The sequence below is a fragment of the Otolemur garnettii genome, unplaced genomic scaffold (genome assembly GCF_000181295.1).
Source record: "Otolemur garnettii isolate 467f Iridium unplaced genomic scaffold, OtoGar3 scaffold00381, whole genome shotgun sequence".
Classification (NCBI taxonomy): domain Eukaryota; kingdom Metazoa; phylum Chordata; class Mammalia; order Primates; family Galagidae; genus Otolemur; species Otolemur garnettii.
In genome coordinates this window covers 14,806-15,022 of record NW_003852776.1, presented here as the reverse complement: position 1 = coordinate 15,022, position 217 = coordinate 14,806, and positions in this window count along the sequence as shown.

The window sequence follows — 217 nt, the reverse complement described above, 5'->3', positions numbered from 1 at the left end:
GAGGCTTGCTGAGGGGCCCCTTCACACGGTTCTTCAGATTTGACAACTGCCCACACCTTTAAAACATAATTGCATCCCACTCCGTTTGAAAACATATTGCTGACTTCCCACATCTGCAATGGCTTGCAGGAAAGGGAATTATTCTCTCACAGCTGCATCTTGAAATTAAAGTCCGTTTCATTTACTTGACCCTGGAGCCTTGTCCAAACAAGCTCAC